Source organism: Callorhinchus milii, unplaced genomic scaffold, assembly GCF_018977255.1.
Source record: "Callorhinchus milii isolate IMCB2004 unplaced genomic scaffold, IMCB_Cmil_1.0 Scaffold53, whole genome shotgun sequence".
In the NCBI taxonomy this organism is placed as follows: Eukaryota; Metazoa; Chordata; class Chondrichthyes; order Chimaeriformes; family Callorhinchidae; genus Callorhinchus; species Callorhinchus milii.
In genome coordinates, this window is record NW_024704794.1 from 192,430 (window position 1) to 215,669 (window position 23,240).

Sequence of the window (23,240 nt, forward strand, 5' to 3'; positions counted from 1 at the left end):
CACATTTCCTTATATGTCAATTTCTCTGACCGTCAGGACCTCAAAGGGACAGAACAAATGGTTCCTGAGCTGTGATACCGGCAGTGAAGATTAAGGAACAAATGGGAAAAACTGAGTGAGAGGAGAAAAAGGGGGCACTTGGAAGAAAGCGCAGATGCTGATCCTGACAGCTTAGCCTCCTGACCTCCAAGCAGCAGTGCCACCTCTTCCGTTGTGTGGGAAAGTAATCAGCTGTGAGTAGAGCCCCGACTCTCCACTGACTCCCTGCAAGCATTCTTGAAATGCTTTTGCAATGTGGTGCCCTGCAAGAAAACCGGTGCTGACTTTCTCATTAAGCATGTCAGATGGAGTCAGTGTTGCTCTGACTGCATTTGGCGTTGGGATCGCAAACATAGTGGCTTGCAACAGGTTTCAAGGATTGCTAATGGGAATGTTGCCAGTGACTGACTGAACATCATGGTCGAACCACCAAAACTCCGTTCCGAAACAGAGCTGATGTTCTGCTCAAACAGAATTCCCCAATAGTGACACTGAGCTGTTAGTGAATCCAGTTTGTGAAGCAATACTTTGTCATCCTTGATACAAGGATTAATGTAATGTGGATTTTGCGCACAAAATACACAGTCAATCCACTTTACAGTATAATCTGTGAAGTGCTTTGAGATGTCTCACTGACGTGATAAGGCACTATATCAAATGCAAGGATTATTACTATTATTAATGAAACAAATTCTATACTTGCAAGAGTTCTGAGACATGAAGTTGCCTGGATAAAATAATAATAATAATAATAATAATAATCCTTGCATTTGATATAGCGCTTTTCACGTCGGGAGGACGTCCCAAAGCGCTTCACAGAACACACTGTAAAGTGAATTGACTGTATATTTGTGGGCGAACGCGGCAGCCAATTGCGCACAGCAATGTCCCACAAACAGTCGTAGATTGAAAATGACCAATTTAATTATTGTTTTTTTTTTTTTGGAGGGATTATTATTAGGCGTGTGGAGTAAGGAAACTTGCCCAAGGTTTCGCCCTCTGCCTGGAATTGAACTCAGGTCTCTCACTTGCAAAGCGAGTGCTCTAACCACTGAGCTACAGGACTCCAATAGCATGATGTAAGGAAATGGGAAAATATTGCAGTGAAATATATCAAAATAAATTTACTGTTAGGTTAGGTTAAAAACAGAGTCTGTCTGAAACAACAATACAGTTCTGGGGAGTATGCTGCATTTTCCGAGTTGTGGTCTTTGGATGAGACATTAATCTAAAATCCTCTCTGCCTGTGCAGATAGATGTTAAAGAACCTATGGCACTATTTGAAAAATGAAGGAAGTTTCTCCAAGTGTCCTGTCCAACAATCTTCCAAGTATATTTTCCTGAGCATGTACCTTCTGGCTGTATGTGGGATATTGCTATGCATAAATTGGCTGCATCATTTTGCTACAAGTATACAGTCAATGTACTTTACTGTAATTTAATGTAAAGTGTTTGAGAAGTGCCATATTAAATGCAAGAATTATTATCATGTTTTTGAATATAGAATATTTTGAATAGTGATAATAATTCTTGATTTAATATAACAATTATAATGCACAGTTGGTGGTACATCCTCTTTATAAAGATCTAATAACCCTTTTGAATAGCCTCCCTTCTACAGGGAGACAGGTGTGGTAACACCTTTGAACAGAGAGATAGGTATGATAACAAACTTCTAATCATATATCTGGAGAGAGGGTGTGAGCATCCTTTTATAAGAGTAGACTAGTTACTTAGTAACCCTTGTGCCTGAAGGTTTTTTTTTGTTTACAACTATTTCTCTTATGGTATCAGTTGACACTTGAGAGTATCCAGGTGGAAGTATAGCTGACTACGATGATAGCAGAGTTTTAAGACACATTTTTAAGATCTTTAAGAGGACCTTCTCAAATGCAAGACAGGTTCACCAGTAATTAGGATCAAGTGTAGTGACTAATTCAATAGGCACATATGGCAGCCATTTGTGTCAGTGAAGTCCCACAAACAGCCATGAGATGAATAACCAATTAATCTAGATGATTGTTGGCACATCACCGGGAGAAACTCTCTTTGCTTTTCTATTTGTGTCAGAAATCTTTAACGTCCACTTGAACATGTCTTGGGGCTTTCCAGAAACAAAAGGGTGACCCACCAGTGACAGGGGGTATACCTTTCAAACTGTAACACCGGTGAACTCAGAACAGAGACCTCTAATGAACAGAAGAGAGTTCTCTTGAATACAGAGCTAAAGTGTAGGAGAAGAGGGCTCATGATACCTCTGGTGTCTTGTGCTCTCAGAGGAGGTGTCAACAACAACAACAATAACTTGCACTTATATAGGGCCCTCCATGCAGAGTAGAGTCTCAGAGCAATTAACTGTGGCAGAGCCTGACTCCGAGCCGGTCAAAGAGGAAGGTTTTCAGGCTAGACTTGAAAAAGGGGAGAGGGGGGGGCAAGGCGGAGGGATTGAGGGAGAGAGTTCCAAAGTTTTGGGGTGCAGTGGCTGAAAGTGCGACCTTCGATGGTGGGGCGGAGGGTGCGAGGGACGAGCAGGAGGACGGTGCCAGCCAAGCGGAGGCGCCGGACGGTGGTTTGGGGAGTGAGAAGGTCGAAGAGGTAGGGAGGTGCTAGACAGTGAATGGATTTGAACACAAGTGTGAGGATTTTTAAGTCGATCCGTTTGATGATGGGGAGCCAGTGGAGCCTGGCCAGAACTGGTGAGATGTGAGTCGGAGTTTGGTCCAGGTCAGTATGTGGGCAGCAGAGTTCTGAATGTGCTGGATCTTTTGAATAGTGGCGCTGGGGAGACCTGCAAGGAGTGTGTTTGAATTATCCAGGCGAGAGCTGACAAACGCATGCACGAGGGTTTCGGCTGCATTTGGGGTAAGGTACAGTCAGAGGTGGGCAATATGGTGGAGGTGGAAAAAGGCGGTCCTGGTCAACAACAACAACAACAACAACAACACGATTCCACTTATAGAGCGCCTTTCACGTCGGGAGGACGTCCCAAGGCGCTGTACAATTGGGTCAGGACCCGAGCAGGGGGGAAATGGTCAGGGTGAGGAGAGGGAAGGGAGGGAGCGAGGAGGGGGTAGAGAGTCGAGAGGGGAGCTGAAGGCACGGTCAAAGAGAAAGATCTTGAGATCGGCCTTGAAGGAGGAAAGGGAGGAGGCGGCGAAGGCACTGGGGGATAGAGTTCCAGAGCCTAGGGGCTGAGAGGCTGAAGGCCCAGCCACCGATGGTAGGGCGGTTGGAGCGGGGGATGTGGAGCAGACCGGAGCCAGAGGAACGGAGGGTACGGGCAGGTAGCTAGGGGGATAGTAGGTCAGAGAGGTAGGAGGGAGCAAGGCTGTGAATAGCCTTGTAGGTGAGGATGAGGACCAGATGTGGAGGAGGAAGGACAGCTGAGGATTGAACTGGACGCCGAGATTGTGCACTGGCTTGGTGAGTGTGAGGGAGAGCCCAGGGAGGTTGAGGAGTTCAGATCCGCAGGAGTGAAGACATTGACGGGAGCCAAGGAGTATGGCTTCCATCTTGTCCACGTTCAGCTGCAGGAAGTTTACACTCCTCCAGGCCCTGATGTCTGCCAGACAAGTTGATAGAACGTTGGCGGATCTGAAGTTGCTGCTGGAGGAAGCAAAGTAGATTTGTGTGTCATCCACATACATGTGGAAGTTTACCCCATGTCTGCGGATGACATCGCCCAGAGTCAGCATATAGATAAGGAAAAGAAGAGGACCAAGGATGGAGCCCCGGGGTACCCCATAGTTGACTGGGCGGGGCGGGAAGAGAAACCGTTTGCCAAGATGAAATGGAGGCGGTTGGTTAAGTAGGACTCGTACCATATGAGTGTGGTCCCATAAAGTGGATGAGGGAAGAGTGGTGGTGGAGGAGGATGGCATGATCAACTGTGTCAAATGCATCAGAGAGATCCAGGAGGGCAAGGAGGCAAAGGTAGCCTTGGTTACAGATAGAGGGGACATTGTTTGCGATTTTGACAAGCACTGTCACTGTGCTGTGGGCAGGGCAAAAACTAGACTGCAGGGGCTCGAGGAGGGAGTGGAGGGACAAGTGTGACCGAAGTTGACCTACAAAAATGCGTTTCAGGACTTTGGCAAGGAAGGGTAGGTTGGAAATGGGATGGTAGTGTGAGAGATTAGAGGGAATAAGAGTTTTTTTTTGAGGAAGGGTGTGTCAAAAAGTTAAGACAAAGATATCTAATTTCAGGCAATCAAGCATTGTTAGATATCTCATGTTTTCAGCCTTCCACTGCCAGTCTTTGAATCACTGTGAGGCCAAATGTACCAAGTGTTGGAACCGCTCTGGGATCAGTCTGCACAGAATCATTCAGCCTGACTAATAATTGTGCTCCTGCAATGACAATCCCTCTCAGTATGAGGAGAACCACTGTTTTATATGCAACAGATTGTGTGACTCAACTTGAAATCTTGAAGAATGTTCACAATTGGCAGTTGAGGGCTATCCACTAAATTCTCAAATGGCATTTGACAAATCATGGGCCAATGCAATTAATGAGAAATTCGCTGGCACTAGGGTCACCTGCTGTCTTAGCAGTACGATGCACGGAGCCTGGGAGTCGGAATGGGGTTGGATGGGATTAGAGGAGGGGCACTGAGAAGAAGCAGAGCCAGAGATGCCTGAGGAGAAACAAAACTGTACAAGGGAGGGAACACGAAACAACCAGTTTGCCAAGAAATGTTATCTCTTGATCAGGATCATTCTTGGACCAATTCTGTAAACTTCAGAGTAAAAAATATAACTTTGTACCACAGCTCATTGATTTGTCTACAAGTCAAACAGGAAACACTTAACAAACTTTTCTTTAAAGCAAACAATAATTCTTGAAGATGCATTTTCAGCTACAGGTGGAGTCCTGTAGCTCAGTGGTTAGAGCACTCGCTTTGCAGGTGAGAGACCTGAGTTCAATTCCAGGCAGGGCGAAACCTTGGGCAAGTTTCCTTACTCCACACGCCTAATAATAATCCCTCCAAAAAACCAAAAATAATAATTAAATTGGTCATTTTCAATCTACGACTGTTTGTGGGACATTGCTGTGCGCAATTGGCTGCCGCGTTCGCCCACAAATATACAGTCAATTCACTTTACAGTGTGTTCTGTGAAGCGCTTTGGGACGTCCTCCTGACGTGAAAAGCGCTATATCAAATGCAAGGATTATTATTATTATTATTATTTTCTTCATCATCAAAAAAAAGCATTTGGAAAATCTCTTTTTGAGTTCGGGAAGGATGAAAAGCTGGAAGAGACACGTCCATTTTGTCATGATGATACAGTGCACTCGAATGCTACAATGTTAATTTGGGATGTTTGCGAAATAGTCATAAGAGAGATGAGAAGCATTAACAGGAGCCTTTTCAACCAGCCTCAGAAATCAGATAGGGGTCAGAGCTTTCTAAAGCCACCAAAACACTGGAAAAAAAGCCAGACGGTGACATGGACGACTGTGGGACATGGACTGTGGGAAGACAGCGTTTCGCTCTCTCTAAGCTGTCTACTTCAGCAATTGCAAATCTTCCCACCATTTTTCCCAAATATTTCAAATTAGACCCCATAATCTTTTAATTGAAGTTAACAAATATCGAACCATGATTTGCAAACACTTGAAAAAAGCCCCTTTTGAGGAAAATGGTGTCTCCTTAAATAAATTCTTGCTTTCAATTCAACTGTGTTGGGGGGTTGAATGAAGTGCCAGCGTCAGTGTTATGTTTGGTTCAGGTCTTGCACTCTTCCTCTGTTAAATGCAGCAGACCTGTTGAGAATACATTTCAGCCAAGCATCTAGACACCTTAACCATTATATTGTGATGCAGTGCCATGGTTTACTGTAGCAAATATATTTCAGGAAATATTTTAAAGATTTGTGATAATCTCTGTATAAAGGTATTGTTGACCAGATGCCAGTGCAAACTCTGCAATGCTCATGTGAATGGAAACTTAATTTGCAGGAATTAATTCAAATGACATCTCATAGGCTGTGATGTAAACAATCCACGCAGCATTTTCCAGCATGTTGGCATAGGAGTGCTTCACCTCGGTAAGTCATTTTAAAATAAGTTCTACTAGTATTTGCAGGATAGAATAACCAGAATTTGTCCAAATGTTCAACCTGACGGTGCATTCTCAGTGAACATTACCTCAATATGTAGGTTGAAGCTAAAAGGATCAACATATTTAAGATGAAACATGATGCATACATAGGGAGAAGGGAACAGGAGATGGGATTAGGAGGCTTGTGCAGAATATAAGCACTGCAAGGGCTAGTTGTGCTGACTGTCCTGTTTCTGTGATGTAATGCTCTACATAAATTTGTGTAACTTTCAGGGCAGGGGTCCAATTTACAGAATTTCCCAGTAAGAAATGTCCAATTAGCAAATTGCATTAACTGGGCTGAAGTAAACACTGTTTAGCACATTTGGAGCTACAATTGTGTTCAAAGTTAACCACAGGGCATTTGGGGATCCAAGTCTTTAGTGGGATTTCCCAGTGTATTCACATCATAACACAAGGCACTGCAATTAATGCTGAGTGGAATTTTTACCCTTTGATGTTTTAGAAATACAATAATTCTTAGTAAGAAATCTGTTAAAAAATACCACAGAGTCAACCCTGGTGGTAATACCAGCGAGTGGGAAATCATCTGTATGGATTGTGGTCAGCGTTGTTACAAGGCATATACTCATATAATATAGTTCTTTGGTTATAGGTAAGAACGGTTTACGGTTTAAGAACGATAAATAATATCTTTCTTAAATAACTATAAATCCAGTATGGCTGAGTTCCCAAGATATATGAGCTCAGAGAAATTTCAACATCATTAAATCATGTTGAGCAAATTAAAAACTCTCCAACACCTCTTTTTATAACTGCTACAAACTGTACCTTTACATCTAGTGATGTAAGGTTAAATCTGCAGCTGACATCAATCTCTGGAGCATGTTTGACACAGTATTTTGTTCAATGTTGGAGGTGACTGGTTATTCTCACTGCAGTCACTGAATATGACCATGGCGGAGTATAAAAGCCAGATAATTAATTTCTCACCCCCGCCACCTCCCAATGATACTCTATATGACATTTGCTCTGCTTATAGCTGGACCACGTAGGAGAGGGGCAGCAGAAGACATTTAAGAAACATTTAAACTAGGATTTAGTGCTTCCTACGCTGCAATGAATACTTAGTCATATATCATAAAACACCCATGGATTTTGTGCTAAATCTTAATGTTGTAGTTTATACAACTATAGGGTAAGTAAGTCTACATTCATTATGATAAAATCCAGGAAGGCTTTTTTTGTTTTAAACACAATGCTGCTGAGAGCATGGAAATATTTTGCCCAAGGAAGACAACTAGTCAAGGATGAGTAATGTAGGTTGCAAGGTTAGAAAGATGTTCTGATATTGTACTTGATTTAACTTGGGAGGTGGGAGGTGAGAGAAATTTTGCAGAACTTTTCTTCAAGAGATAAATAGGTGTAGCAGAAACTTTGATGTATCAACTTGTACATGGTGTGTAGGAGGAATAGCCTGGGCCGTCTTTTGCATTGCATACTATGTTGTGTCTTTACGTTCCAGTTGATATATCCATACATAACCATGATATACGGAGCTGACTGAGCATGTTCAATTCATTAGGTTTCAATGAAACCATGAATCATTGGAACGCAATACAGACATGAGTAACAACTTTAACGTCCAGGCACCTTGAATATTTTTCCAAACAATACAACTTTAGTGATAATTTATCAAAATTAACTCTAATTTATTTAGAAGTGTGTTTGTATGACACATGACCCTGGTATTAAACCTGGCAACATTTCACTTAATTCAGTTTTGTGTCTATAAAATACCTAGTATTGATGATATTAACAGTCATCTTATAACTTAACAGGATACAAATTTTAAACCACAACTTTAGTGAATTGATAACAATAAAGCATAAGGTTAGGATCGTCACTGGCAGAGTTAATGGGAGGTTAGAAAACCTTACTTTATTTATTATTAACATGGAATGCTTTGCTGCAAGTGACTGTTGATGGTTAAGCTATAACAACATTTACAGAGAATTGCATAAATATTTGATGAACAATATAAAAGGATACAGGAAAAAAATACAGAAATGGGAGTTGACCAGTTAGCCCCAGAAGAGATTTAGTACCAGCACAGACAAGGTGTGGTGAGTTTTTTCCTCCTTTACTGTAATTTCTATGATATAGTTTTGCAGTTCAGACATAGCCCAGCTGTTACCATGTTTTGCAAACTTGTTTTACATTAGTCATCTACAGTATCTAAGATAACATATGATCCACAGTGATTGTACATATGGAACAGCCAAACAACTAAACAATCCTCTGTTCTATCTGACAACTTTATGGGTTATGCTTAACGAGGACAAATTGGTTTTGTGTTTCTTTTATTGGACTTTTAATGTTCTAGGGACAACAAAATGAGATCAAGAAACATTTACTGTTTACCTGGTGAACAATGAGCCTTCTAAAGCACCCTAAAGCAGACCTTTGGTGATCATTAAAGAGAAAGCCTCAGGCCACAATCTGTCAGAACATTGTCCAGTCATGTTTGCAATCCACCTTTGACTCCAGCCCAAGTAAAAAGTTGAATATAATGGGTATGACAACACCCCAACAATGTACTCTACAATAGTAGTTTGTTAAAAATATTACTATGCAAATCTTAACCTGAAATAGCCCATCTTTCGTCAGCTTGGATTTGAAAGTAGATTCACAACTCCATGGTCAACAGAGTCAAAATAGCAAGAAATAGACTCTAATGTGCAACAATTTCTAATGGAATCCAAGTGGAGGAACTCCTTCTGGTGATGGGATTCGTGACTTGATGACCCAAGGGAACACCACTCTGAAAATAGAGTGACTTACACTTAGGAATAAAGCAATCCCCATTAGAAATCACCCCAAATTAGACTCCATTGCTTGCATTTTAGAGGTTCAAAATTCCGCCTAGACGGCCTACAAGAGTTCGGGACTTGAACTCCCATCATATCAGCTGACACTCCATTGCAGTGCTGGGGGAGGTGGGGGAGGTGGGGTGGGGGGTGATGCATAGTGGAGGTTCTGTCCTTTGGATGAGACGATAAATTAAGGTGCCATCTGCCTGTTCAGGTGGACGTTAAAGACCCAATGGCAACTATTCAAAAAGAGAAGGGAGTTTCTCCTGGTGTCCTGGTCAACAATCCTCCAAGTAAAATTTGTCATTAACTTCATCACTGTTTGTGAGACATTGCCTTGTACAATTGTGCTGTCACATTTGTCTATAAATACAGTCATTCCATTTCACAGTAATTCCTGTGAAACGCTTTGAGATATCCTTCCGACATGATTAGGTGCCACCCCAAGTGCAAGGATTTTTTTTCAAATAACTAAATAAAGACTAATTTGAAGATTTATTCCATAATTCTGTACAATGTCTTAAATTTTAAGACAAAATGGACTTGCAGGCTAAAACCAGGTGAAATTTTAAGTTTCTGTTCTGAAACAATAACAACAAAATTACATTTGTATAGCTCTTTCATGTCGGGAGGGCATCCCAAAGCTAGTAGACCAGGAAACGTAAGTAATGGAAATTTTATAAAGTAAAGTAAAACTGATCATGGTATATTATGATCAGTTTAGTTTTTCCATCTTATATACATTGTACTTGATAGAAGAGTGTTTCATTCTGCTACCAGTTCTATGATGGAAAATGTTTCTGTTCCACAAATGAATACAATATCAACAAAGGAAATCACTGTTAGTGATCATCACATTCTTTGAACAGTTTGAACAAAGTGTTCGAAGAATGTGATCACTAATAGTGCCCAATGCCTCTTGTATGTTATAATAATCCTTGCATTTGATATAGTGCCTTATCATACCATTGAGACGTCTCAAAGTGCTACACAGAATATATTGTAAAGTGAATTGACTGTGTATTTTGTGGGTGAAATGCAGCAGCCAAATGCGCAAACACTTATGGATTGATAGACTAATTTTTTTTAGGGATTATTAACCCCGGAAAGTGATCCGCCATTCGACTAACAGCTGGGTTTCTACTTACAGCTAGGTAAACATGTTAAATGGCTTTTGATATTCGTAAACCACATGTCTCAGTTGTTGTGTCAAGCTTGGATTGTGAATAAAACAGACCTGCTCTCATGTTGAAATGTATTACAGTATAATAATCATAGATTTTGCGTATATTTATTTGAGATTTTTAATATTTTGGATTGAATGAATTGGTGACATTGTCCATTAAATCGATTATATTGAGCCTTATAAGATTTAGTTGATTGTAAAACACTTTGCTTAAGAAATACCCCATATCTATGTGTAGAAGAATATCTCTTAATATAAGGCTGTAAGTATTTATGGTTGTAGAATTACAAAAAAAATGTTTCTGTGACCCACAGTCATGAAGTCTTTTGCCACAGAACTACATAAATTGGCCAACTTTATACAACGTGGCTAAACAAAGATTGTTATTTATTATACTCTGAAATGCAGCACCAGAGCTAACATGATCTCTGTATTAGTGAGGAAAATTACATCTTTTGAAAAACAACAACAACAAATGATGTAGTGCCTTTCATGTCGGGAGGACTCCCCCTTAAAATTCCTTAAGATTTTTATTCAATACTACAGGGCGAAAAGGATACAAGGCTTTTCAGGCTCAGAATGTTCTTTAATCTTGTCAATTACTTTTAAAAAGTTAGGTTTGTCCCACCCTTTGGAACTCTATCCCACAGTCCCTTTGTCTTACCCTCTCCCTTCAAGGTCCATATCAAAACCTTCCTCTTTGACCACGCTTTCAGTCACTCTCCTACCCCTACTCTCTCTGTCCTCCACCCCTCCTGATCCCAACCTGGAGGTCGGATGCAACTCTTTGATTGTCCAGCACCTTGAGATGTCCTTCAAACGTGAAATGTACTTTACAAATATAATTTGTTGTTGTTCTTATTTTCTTATTGACCTTCAGAATCATGATACAGGCACCTGAAACACTTATCAAACATTTGTTGATCAAACTGGGAACTCATTTGCCTCTCGCTCAGATATTACTGACTCTTCCGAACTTGTTTTGTGTTTTTTGACGAAAGCCTCCTTTCAATGGACTTGTGAACAAGGCATAAAAACAGATTGCATGTAAGAATTATATTGCCTGTTGGCTGGAATGCTGGAAGCTGGAGAAGATCTGCAACACATTTACATGGTCTAGAAGTATTGCTGACTGGGCACTTGCCAAAAGCTTTATGCAGTTCTGATAACTTCAAAGCCTAGCGTGAACATAAGTGGAACATTTCAACAGTACAGCTATGCACGCACATGACAGAATTGCATTTCGACAAACGTATCCATGTTTATTATTAAATGCGGACATTTTAGTTTTGTGGGAAAGCCAGCTCACTTTCAAGAAACAAAGCTTTTGAGTTTAGCCAAATTGAACTGCAATAAACATACAGCATATTCCCTTCAACATTTATATATCCCATTCCCAAATAATGCAGTAAAATGATCTAGAGATAGAGCAGTTTGACACCGTGCAGCACAGTGTAAGGCTCAGGAACCTATGACAACCAATTTTACATGCAATGAGTTTCAGAAGTGCTCAGGGAGTGCTGACACTCCTGTAACGTATGTCGCTGATTATTCCCATTTTTTATACACTTATTCGAAGTGGAACCTGCAAGCAGTGGCGTGTGACTGGATAAAAAGTAATTAATAATAATAATAATTCTTGCATTTGATATAATGCCTTATCATGCCCTCAAGACGTGTCAAAGCGCTTCACAGAATATACTGAAAGTGAATTGACTGTGTATTTTGTGGGCGAAACATGGCAGCCAATTGCGCACAGCAGTGTCCCACAAACTGTCGTGGATTGAGTGACCAAATCATTATTATTTTTTAAGGGATTATTACCCCGGGAGAAATGATACGCCAATCGACTAATAATCAGGTTCCTATTTACTGTAAGTAAACAGAAGCGTGTGGAGTAAGGAAACTTGCCCAGAATCGAACCCAGGTCCTCTTATTTGTGAGGCGAGTGCTCTAATTAATAAGCTACAGGGCTCCACATAATTATTTTAATTATTTTTCTTGAAAACTTTTTTTTAATATATATTTACAAAGATGTGACAATTTAGAACTAATGAAAAAGTTTAAAGAATGCTGTTTACAATCCCCGATCCAGTAGATAGATAAACAGTTAATGAATTAACATTTGCTACGGAGAGAATAGTGATTGTGAACTTTAAATATTTGTCAGAATTCTCTCTTATTATTCCTTCACAGACCAGGTTCCTGTGTAGAACATTTGGAGACATTTCAGCCCCAAATTAAAGAGAACATTTAACCTTCATGTTTAAGCTCTCGTTATTTACCAAAGAAAAAAACATTTCTCCAAAACACCTTTTTTATGTGACACTTAAAAAATATTCTATTACTGTATAATAAAAGAAATATGCATGGTTTGCCTCAAGTGTTGATAAACAGCAGGAGGCAATTTATTTTGTGAAGAAGCCAATTATGCATTAACATGCATCAGATGCTCCAATTTTTAGGAATACTGATGCTATGCATCAAAGATCACAATCATGGTTTAAGTAATATGAAAAGGTGTGATACAATACTGAGCCACACAGGCACAATGTTTACGGGATCAGTTTCTAGTCTGTATTGAGTTAGCTGATCTCAGCCATGGAAGCTGTTGAAATGGTACTATCGGCTTCACTGTATCTGGGTAAGGAAGGCATAAACAATCCTGTTTGTGACTGCTGCTCAGTGACCCCTGCTGGAAGAGTACATAATCATCACCATAATAATAATAATTCTTGCATTTGATAAAGCATCATTGATGTCATTGACACATCTCAAAACACTTCACAGGATTTTAATGTATAGTGTAGTGACTATATATTTTGTTGGTGAACTCAGCAGCCAATTTTTGTACAACAATATTCCACAAACTGCCATGAATTGAATAACCCATTTTTGTCTGGGGAATTGTTGGCCAGGACACTGGGAGAAACTCCAATCTCTTTAACGACCACCTGAACAGAAGGCAAAAGAAACCTCAGTTTAATGTCTCATCTAAAGAACGGCACCTAAGTCGATGCAGCATAATGTATTCACTGTATTGGAGTGTCACCTTAGACTATGAGCCTGGTGTGAGACATGGGGCTTGAACCTAAAATCTTTCTACTCAGAGGTAAGAGCGCTACAGCTGAGCCAGGCTGTATTATGTTTTGGTATGGGGTTTGGTCGTAATGCCCAACACCTCTACTCCCCTCCTCCCCACCCCAAGGTCAACTAACCTGCAACACTGACTGCATGAGCTCACACATGAAGAATGGTGAGTTGGCGAGTCATTGATTGGTCTCTGTGGATGAAAAAGTTCATGATGTCTGTCTTGAAATTACCGTTTGTAACTCTAAACCCGTGTCCTCTTGTTCTAAGTGGAATTAAAGCTTCAAGTAAATTTATCAACAGGCATGACCATGAACGAGAAATGATTCATGTCACTGCATGATACATCTTGTACTATAACTCCTGAGAGCAGCTCAGAGACATAGTGCACAATGAGTCAGGCTTGTCAAGGATAGGCTGCTTCAAATCCAGGCTTAATGCTCGAAAACAAGAGGCAGGAGTTGGCTGGGAGATTATACTATATTGACCATTGTGCAGAATCCTACACCCGTTTGGCTTGCAGGCTGCCGAGAGTCTCATACACACATTCATAATATCCAGGTTTGACTATGCAAACTCCTTGCTTGTTGGCCTCTCCAACTCCTCTCTCCATAGGCTGCAGATCATCCAGAACTCTGCAGCCTGTGGTCTCTCCCACACCAGGCTCCGTGACCCTATCACCCCCGTCCTCACCCGACTCCACTGGCTTCCCATCACGCAGAGGATACAGTTCAAGATCCTGGTCCTCACCTTCAAAGCCTTCCTTGGCCTTACTCTCTCCTGCCTCTGCGACCTCCTAAACCCATACCAACCTGCCCGCTCCCTCCGCTCAGTGAGCTCCAGCCTGCTTCATGTCCCCTGCCTCGCCCGCCATTGGCGGGCAGGCCTTTTGCCACTCTGCACCCACCCTCTGGAACTCCATCCCACAATCCCTCTGCCTCGCCTCCTCCATTGCCTCCTTCAAGACCCATTTCAAGACCTTCCTCTTTGACCATGCCTTCGGTCATCCTTTGTCCCCACCACCCTCCATCCTCCCCGATCCGACCCCCCAGCTCAGGTCTGAAAGATTGATTGTCCCATGCCTCGGGATGTCCTCCCGACGTGAAAGGCGCGAAACAAACAAGGGGGAAGGATCAATTCCAACACATCTGCATACACTCATAATTGATACATTGTGGAGTCCTGTAGCTCAGAGTGGTTGGTTAGAGCACTCGCTTTGCAAGCGAGAGACCTGAGTTCAATTCCAGGCAGGGCGAAACCTTGGGCAAGTTTCCTTACTCCTCACGCCTAATAATAATCCCTCCAAAACCAAAAACAATAATAAATTGGTCATTTTCAATCTACGACTGTTTGTGGGACATTGCTGTGTGCAATTGGCTGCCGCATTTGCCCACAAATATACAGTCAATTCACTTTACAGTGTGTTCTGTGAAGCGCTTTGGGACGTCCTCCCGACGTGAAAAGCGCTATATCAAATGCAAGGATTATTATTATTATTTGTCTTTTCAGTGTTTGCATTGAGGAGGTTATATGTGGTATGAACATAATACAGCACCTTGGGACGGCCTCCCGACGTGAAAAGCGCTATACAAATGTAATCTTGTTGTTGTTGTTGATACAGAGATTTTTGGCTTGCAAGTGGTTTTATTGGGGTTGTTGCCACAGACTGGTGATAGTTTATATATCTGAGAGCTGCCGATTATCATACAGGTTTTATTTCTGTGTTGTAATATCCAAATAAAACAACATGCTTCCATGCAAGCTGATACCAATCAAATCGGATGGAGTATGACAAGATGTATGTTATCCCCTCAGCTGTGTTCTGTTATAAAATTCAGCATCAGTGCCTGCTTTTGACACTTAGACAGCATGCTTTGTAAGGGCTTTTATCCATGATGGGACAAGTGGTTGATATCAAGATATGCTGAAGCTGTTTAAATACGCTGGCTCGGATGTGCTGCTGTTGCTCAGCGTCTACAATGCCAATTTTGTTGAGCAATTATTTTTAAAAAAGGCCTTGTTCTCTTCCATTCAACCAACTATTATGTGTCAGCTTTTGTTTTGTCCAAAAGGTGTCCGAAAGCTTGGAGTTGTCTTAAATATGCTCAGCTTACTGTCAGAACACTCAGGATTGTTTTTGAAGCAAGGTCCTGTTGAGAGACTGAGGTAAAGGGGAATTTGATGGACGTGAAACATCAAAGAATGGATTAAAGTTTTTGCAAACACTGTATGGTGCAAAGACAATACTTTATTCATGACTAAACAAACTTTGCCTTTGGCATCTTCCATGCTGCACTATATGGGTTGCACTGTTGCAAATGTCCATCAAACTTTGCTGGAAGAACGTTTCCATCCAAGGCGTGCCAGGGTAATGGTGAGCACTGGTGTGTGTGTAAACAGGTGGGGAAGGGGAGACGTGTCCCTCTGTCAGGGGAATAAATGTAATGGATCACATCCTTACATGTGAGGTGTCAGAGTGGCTCAGCAAGTGACAGTCCAGACTACTAGTCCAATGCAGATGCTGAACTGGCTCCAAAGTGACATGCTTGGCAACAGAATGTGGGAATTAAGTCAATTCTCTACAGTGATCTCGGTAGTCCAGTTCCTGAACCAGCCAGGTCTACAGTACTCCTGGGCACTGCTGATGGCAGCCCAGCCAGCCAGGCTCATTGGTAGGATTTGGAAGGGCAGACCAGTGGTAGGGAGTCATCCCACTCAGCTTCAAGTTTCCTTACTCCACACGCCTAATAATAATCCCTCCAAAAAACAAAACAATAATAAAATTGGTCATTTTCAATCCATGACTGTTTGTGGGACACTGCTGTGCGCAATTGGCTGTCGCGTTCGCCCACAAATATACAGTCAATTCACTTTACAGTATATTCTGTGAAGCGCTTTGGGACATCTAGAAGACGTGAAAAGCGCTGTATCAAATGCAAGGATTATTATTATTATTCTGTTAACCCTGCAAGCCACAGGCCTAACAGGTTGGGATGTCCTCCCAACGTGAAAGGTGCTCTATAAATGCAATCTTGTTGTTGTTGTTGTTGTAGGGTGGTCCTAACTGGACAAGCAGCAGGAAGTTTGCCAGACAGTGCTCTCAATGCCAAGCAATGCAGTTTTAGCTGGTTAGACTCCAGCAGCATCCCAATTCTGGCATCCCTAAGCTTTGTTTTTTGTCTAGCGTGCACCTAATGCTCTCTGGTTTTAGGTATCCAGGATGCATGCTTCCAGGGAGAGAGCATTCCATTCCAATACACACAAATTTCCATGTGTAGGTGGGTTGGGTGGAATTCTCAATCTGCTTTGGATACTCTTAAGCACAGTGACGTGCCAGACACCTGTCTGACTGGAAAAACATTGATTTGGATGGATGAGACATCAAACTAAGGCCTTGTTATGTCTATTCGGATCAATGTTTAAGATCCCATGATAGGGAGTTTTTCCCACTGTCATGGCCTACAATCCTACAGATAAATTGGTCATTCTCCTCAGGGCTGTTTCTGTTTGTTTCCTCAAAAAATCCACCCTGAATTACCGTCTCTCCACAACATTCCCTGGCTCCCCCTGAAATCCAGGGCTATTTCCAAACCCACCCACTCCCCCTGGTACAACAGTCATCTCCACTTACTTAAAACCCAAACCCGGACGCTCGAGCGCAGATGGCAGAAATCCGGCCTCACGATTCACAGTCATCTGTGGCTCGAGCACCTCCATGCCACTACCACTCCCTTTCACAGGGACCTACTTCAAAGTCAGCCTGGAGGCCAAAATCAACCCAAAGACGCTGTTTTCTACTGTCCATCAGTTCCCCCTCTAGCTCCCTCTATCCTCACATGAAACGTCAAGTGCAAAGAGGTCCTAGACTTCTTCACCTCAAAGATTGAAAACATTCGCTTGGCTGCATCGTCTCCCCCCCATGTCGCCTTCCACCCCATCCAGACCATCCACACCGCCTTCTCCCTCTGATACAGCTTCTGCCACTCTTCCTTTTTACACTCCTTTGCCCCGATTCCTCCCTCCTCCCTTTCAACCACAATCACCCACATGAAGTTCACCACCTGCTGCCTCGACCCCCTCCCCACCCAGCTGCTGGTCACTCAACTTTCCCCACTCCTTTCCCCACTGCTGGCCGACACGGTCAACCGGTCTCTCTCTTCCACTCCACCTGAAAACCGTTGTTACCTCTTCAAAAAACCCACCCTTCATCCCTCTAATCTCTTGCACTACTGTCCCATTTCCAACCTACCCTTCCTTGCAAAGTCCTGGAATGCATTGTTGCAGGTCAACTTCGGTCACACCTCTCCCTCCAATCGAGCCCTTGCAGTCTGGTTTTCGCCCTGCCCACAACACAGAGACAGTGCTTGTCAAAGTCACAAACAATGTCCTCTCTTTCTGTAACTAGGGCTCCCTCTACCTCCTCGCCCTCCTGGATCTCTCTGCCACGTTCGACACAATTGACCACGCCATCCTCCTCCACCGCCTCTCCTCCCTCATCCACTTTAGTGGGACTGTACTCGCATGGTTCGATTCCTATTTAACCAACCACCTCCACTTCATCTCGACAAATGGTTTCTCCTCCCACCCCCGTCCAGTCACCAGCAGGTACCCCAGGGCTCCATTCTTGCCCTCTTCTTTTTCTCATCTATATACTCCCTCTTGGTGATGTCATCCGCAGACATGGGGTAAACTTCCAACTGTATGTGGAGGACACACAAAGTTTATCTCCTCCAAGTTCGACTCCAAGTGCGCCAATGTTCTATCAGTTTGTCTGGCAGACATCAGAACCCGGATAAGTGCAAACTTCCTGCAGCTGAATGTGGACAAGACAGAAACCATATACTTTGGCTCCCATCAACTTTTTCATCCTGTGGATCTAAACTCCTCAACCTCCCTGGCTCTCCCTCAGATACACCAAACCAGTGCGCAATCTAGGCATCCAAAAGCCAAAATGCTTGTGCATGCGTTTGTCACCTTCCGCCTGGATTACTCAAACACACTCCTCGCCAATCTCCCCAACTCCACTATTCAAAAGATCCAGCTCATTCAGAACTCTGCCGCCCACATACTGACCCGGACCAAACTCCGTACCCACATCTCACCAGTTCTGGCCAGGCTGGACTGGCTCCCCATCACTGAATATTCACTCTCTGGCACCTCCCTATCTCTCCGACCTCCTTACTCCCCAATCCACCACCTGGCACCTCCGCTTGACTGGCACCGGCCTCCTGCTCATCCCTCGCACCCTCCGCCCCACCATTGGAGGTTTCGCTTTCAGCCACTACACTCTGAAACTCTGGAACACTCTCCCTCAATCCCTCCACCTTATCCCCTCTCTCCCCTCTTTTAAGACCTGCCTGAAACCTCCCCGCCCCTCCCCATGCCTTGGAGTCAGGCTCCGCCACTGTTAAGCACACTAAGATGCAACCCTGCCTGGAGGGCGTTATATATGTGAAAGTTGTCGTTGTTGTGAGATGATATATGTGAGGTGATGTATATGGGGTGATGTGGTGTACGTGGGTTGATGTAATTGGATTGATGTATGTGGAGTGATGTGATGTATGTTGGATGATGGACGTGGGGTGATGTGGTATATGTGGGTTTATGTAATGTGGGGTGATGTGTGTGGGGTAATGTGATATATGTCTGGTGCACTTTATTGCTGCCATTCTACTGACATTTGATTACATCACAGAGCATGTCATTCCCTGGCTAGAAAGAAAAGTGCCAAACAGTTTCCTACCGCAACATAGCTCTGCGAACTATGTGTCGTCTTCCTGTGTGTATAAGAAATAGGATTGCGCAATATTAAAACAATTCCAGAGGCAGGATTTAAAACTGGCGAACGTTGCTTATAAAATGGAATATCAAAATCCCAATTTAATTACTTTGGCAAAATGTTCTGGTATTAACTGCAAATTTATCTGGTCTCCCATGCAGTGTGGAGGAAGCAGGCTGTTTTGATACATGGCATGGAGTATACTGAAACAGCCAGCAATTGTACACTGTACTGTCTTGTGGTATGTGTGAAGCAACAGGGCACCACACAATCCAGCACAAACCAGTACAAACACCAGATCTCATGTACATATTTATGCAATTCAGAACGTCATAGATTGCTACATAAAGCACAGACTTTGGCCATTCAGCTCATCAAGTCTATACTGTATCATAATAATAAATAATAATAAAAATAATCCTTGTATTTGATATAGCGCCTTATCACATCTCCAAGACATCTCAAAGCGCTTCACAGAACATACAGCCACAAAATTACTGATTGGTTGCAGAGGTAGGGGGAGCAAAGCCATGGAGGGCTTTAAAGGTGAGGACCAGGATTGTGAACTGTATCCTCTGTGTGATAGGAAGCCAGTGGAGTCAGGCAAGGAGGGGGTTGATAGAGTCATGGAGTCTGGTCCGGGAGAGGCCACGGGCTGCAGAATTCTGGATGATTTTCAGATTATGGAAAGAGGAGTTGGGGAGGCCGACAAGCAGGAAGTTTGCATAATCTAGCCTGGATGTTTCAGCGGCCTGCAATGTGAGACAGTGGCGGAGCCGGGTGATGTTGCGGAGGTGGGGGAAGGGAGAACAGGTCATGGCACAGAAATGGGGGAGAAAAGATAGTTGAGGGTCAAACAAGATGCTAAGGTCCCGGACTGGCTCAGTGAGGTGGGGTGTGCATCTGTGGATGGTAATGTTGTCAGGGCCTAAGGTGTGGAGGCGCTGATGGGAGCCAATCAGGAGGGCCTTGGTCTTGTTGATGTTCAACTGCAGAAAGCTAGCCAATGTTCTGACAGACATTCAGCAGTCAAGGGTGGAAGCAGAGAGATAAAATTGGGTGTTATTTGCATACATCTGGAAGGTGACCCTATGTCTGCAGATGATGTCACCAAGAGGGAGCATATAGATATTGAAGAGGAGGGGACCAAGGACAGAGCCCTGCGGAACGCCGCACGAGACGGTGCGGGGGCTGGAGGAGAAACCATTTGTGGAGATGAAGTACAGATGTTGTCAGAAGGTTGAGGTTTGAGGAGAGGCGGTGGAGGAGGATAGATTAATCAATGGTATTGAAGGCAGCAGAGAGGTCAAGGAGCCCCTGGTCAAAATGGACAGATGCACAAAATGGCATTTGTCACTTTGACCAAAGCTGTGTCTGTGCTGTGGATAGGTGCAAACTGGTTGATATCAATGGTAAATCCCTGTTTTGGCAGCCTGGGCTTTGGAGCCTAGTCACTGGACCTGACAGTAATAACTGTAGAAAGCTATTGAGACATTTCGAAGTGATAAGGCGTTATAGCTTTCTTTCATATTCCAATTTCACCGGTTGCTGCCAAAACAGGGATTTACCATTGATATCAATCAGTTTGCATCCACCAAAGAAGAACCTCAAGGCAGCCCAGAATAGTAACTGCCAGGCTATCACGTGAAGCACATGAGGCACCAGTGATGAAGAAACCTTGGTTGTTAGCTCCAACTGTAGCTGAATCAGATGCCACCTCAAGTGTGAAAAGGGAGATGGAGATGGCTCAAATTGTGTAGCTCTACTTTTAATTAATACACTAAACTATGTTTGTCTGTTACTGTAACACGAGGTGTAACCAGGTTGAATACATTGGTTGCTCCAAGGATCTTAAAGAGGCTAATCTTCCTTTTTTCACTGAGGGAGGAATTTATTTAATCTGAAAACAATTACTGCAGTTAAAAGCAGGGGGTTGGGGGGTTGGGTGCGGAAGAATCTTCACATATCGTGCTCTTCCTCCGCACATAAATTCTTGACCTTGTGCTATTAGACAGCTTCACTTTGAAGCAGCAGTTTGCATTCTCCTGCCAAACACCATGTCACAGATGCTGAAGATATGTCGGGAGGACGTCCCAAGGCATTGGTCCTGCAGGAAGCTAGCTCCGAGCACCAACCTTCCAAACTGTCGCCATGTTGTTTAGTTAACAAGTTGTTTGTTGACGTGAAGCTGTAACTAATTCTATTTGATTCCATTGATGCCTGTTGACCTGGTGAATTTATACATTATTGGCACTGGCCTGGCAGGTTTCCTCCTTGGACACTGGTCAGCTGATTTGCTACAACAGTACAGATCAATTGTTATCGGGTGGTAGTTTTGTCTCACTTTACATCCTGCTTTCCCTGAACATTTCAAGCCTTGATCTTACAGTCTAAGGTGTCACTACTTTAGTGCTTGCTCCCGTCCCCCACCTGGCCCGCACCACCATCGGCAGTCGGGCGTTAGTCTTTCTGCCTGCACGCTTTGGAACTCCATCCCACATTCCCTTTGCTTTGCCCCCTCCTTGGACTCCTTCAAGGCACGTCTCAATGCCTTCCTCTTCGATCGCACCTTCTGCCACCCTCCACCCTCCCAGATCCCAGCCCCCAGTTTGGGTCCAAATTCCTGACTGTTCAGCGTATTGGGATGTCCCCCTATGAAAGGCGCTTTACAAATGTCATTTTGTATTGTATTCCAGTAACAAGGGAGAGCTGCACTGTTAGAGGTGCCTTTTTTGCATGAGGTTACGATTGCCTATTCAGGTTAATGAATCCTATTATTCATAAAGAGAAGGGAGTTTCTCTATTTGTCCTCGCTAACTATCTTATAGATTAACCGGTGATTCATCTCGGGGCTGCTTATGGGACATTGCTCGTGTAAATGTCTATGTGTTTACCTAAAAAGTTAGCACATTTGACAGTGTATCTGTGAAGTGCTTTATGACATTTTAAGATAAAGAGCTGCCTCATTTGGGTTGGGGTCTCCAGTGGCCCGAGCTAACCAGACGCACAATACAAAGCCCAACACCACTACCTTCTTAGGGCAACCAGGGGATGGGCAATAAATGTTGCCCCTACCAGCATTGCACACCTCCCGAGATGAACAAAATAGACCTATTGAAGTGTTCCCCAGTGCTGACCAGGGCCTCGGTTTAACAGTGGCGGTTGTTAGATTGCTGCTGGTGTCACGTTCTGCAATATTGCTTGCATGTGTGCTTTGTGCAGAAAGCTAACATCACTTCCTACACTCTGCAGCTGTGCAATGTGTGCATGAGACATCACTAATGACACCTTGAAAACCAAAAAATTTGTCCACAAAACCACAGTGACTGCACTTTGCGGTATGTCCTGTGAAGCGCTTTCAGACGTCCCCCCGATGTGTAGGACTCTATACTAAATTGTAAGGATTATTATTATTAAAATGACGTCAGCAGCACATTCTGCGCAGAACATATGTGCACAGAAAGTGACATTGGCGGCACAATACACAGGACAAAATCCAAAAGAAAACTACGAAAATTCCTTCAGGTACTTAGCAGCTATACCAAATATAAGGATGATAAGAATGATTAAGTATGTCACATAGGAATTGTGAAAGTAGATTATGAGATTTTTTTGTTCATCTTCGTATGTGGGCAATGTGGGTCAACATTTATTGCTCATCCCCTGGTTGCCCTCAGAGTAAAGATAAACTTACTTCAAATATCTTGGTTAAGAAATACTGTAAAATGTGTATGTGTTTGTATGTGTGTGTGTGGTGGGTTTGGAGGAGGGTTGTCATTCACTCTTAAATCCCTTTTGGGTTTCCACAGCAGATACCAGCTGGTTCCATGGTTACACTGAAGCAGTAACTGGCACAATGTCATTACTGGAAGCCCATCAGGAAGCAAATGGGAAATTTTGTGGTCGGAATATGATAAACATTTTGAAAAGAGAGTATAAAAAGATGATCTGCTTATAATTTACAAACTCATAAATATGAGGCTGTGTTTCTAGGTAAAAAAAAATCCTTTTTATGTATAAAAGTAAGATTTGGGATATTTTGAGTTTGGGAATAGAACAACCCATCCTCTCTCTCACTCTCCCCTCTCTAACAAAAACAGCTTGGTGTAACTCATAAACATCAGTGAGGTTTTGCTGTTAAATGTTTTGAAAATTCACTGAGATATCTGGATTATAAGAAAAATGCTTGCATCACATCGTCAAAACAT

At 43.0% G+C, this 23,240-nt stretch overlaps 1 long non-coding RNA gene across 1 annotated transcript in view; it reads left to right on the forward strand.

Annotated features, from left to right (window-relative positions):
* Positions 1–12,401, forward strand: part of LOC103188172 — a 38,579-nt gene extending 26,178 nt beyond the window's left edge. The window contains exon 3 of the long non-coding RNA XR_488960.2: positions 12,360–12,401. This is a non-coding gene — a long non-coding RNA (uncharacterized LOC103188172). The remainder of the gene's footprint in view (positions 1–12,359) is intronic.
* The last annotated feature ends 10,839 nt before the right edge of the window (positions 12,402–23,240 follow it).